Raw genomic sequence first — 603 nt, 5'->3', positions numbered from 1 at the left:
GAACATCCTGCTGTGGGCTCCTTGGTGCTGCTCCTGCACGGGGCAGGAAGGAGAGGGAAGGAGCTCTTGGATCTTTGCATTCCAGCAAGGCTTGTCCCTTGGATGATGACCTCCTCACCTCCAGCACGGCCAGCAATGGTCACTTTTCCTCCTCATCCTGAGGATCATTCTCCTGAGGGATGCACAGAAAGTGGTAAATCATAAATGTCCATTTTAGAAGTCTTCTATTGACAGCCCCCAAAGCTTTGTGGTCGCAGCAGCTGCCAAGGCCAGGCTGGGCAGAGCTGGAGTAAGGGAGAGGAGACTGGATCTGCTTTGGGATCCCAGTTTTGGGAATGCTGGTGGGTGAGGAGCTGGCCAGACCCCGCCGTGCCGGGGCTGAGCCCCAGCGTGGGCAGCAGGAAATGGGGGATTCTGCCCCTCGGCCCCACTCAGGTGAGACCCCACCTGCAGAGCTGCCCCAGCCCCGGGGCCAACAGCACCAGGACCTGGAGCTGCTGGACAGAGTCCAGAGGAGGCCCCAGAGCTGCTCCAGGGCTGGAGCCCCTCTGCTCTGGAGCCAGGCTGGGACAGCTGGGAATGTTCCCCTGGAGAAGGGAAGGA

Source organism: Corvus brachyrhynchos, unplaced genomic scaffold, assembly GCF_000691975.1.
Source record: "Corvus brachyrhynchos isolate BGI_N302 unplaced genomic scaffold, ASM69197v1 scaffold426, whole genome shotgun sequence".
In the NCBI taxonomy this organism is placed as follows: Eukaryota; Metazoa; Chordata; class Aves; order Passeriformes; family Corvidae; genus Corvus; species Corvus brachyrhynchos.
Note: the sequence above shows the minus strand (reverse complement) of the source record.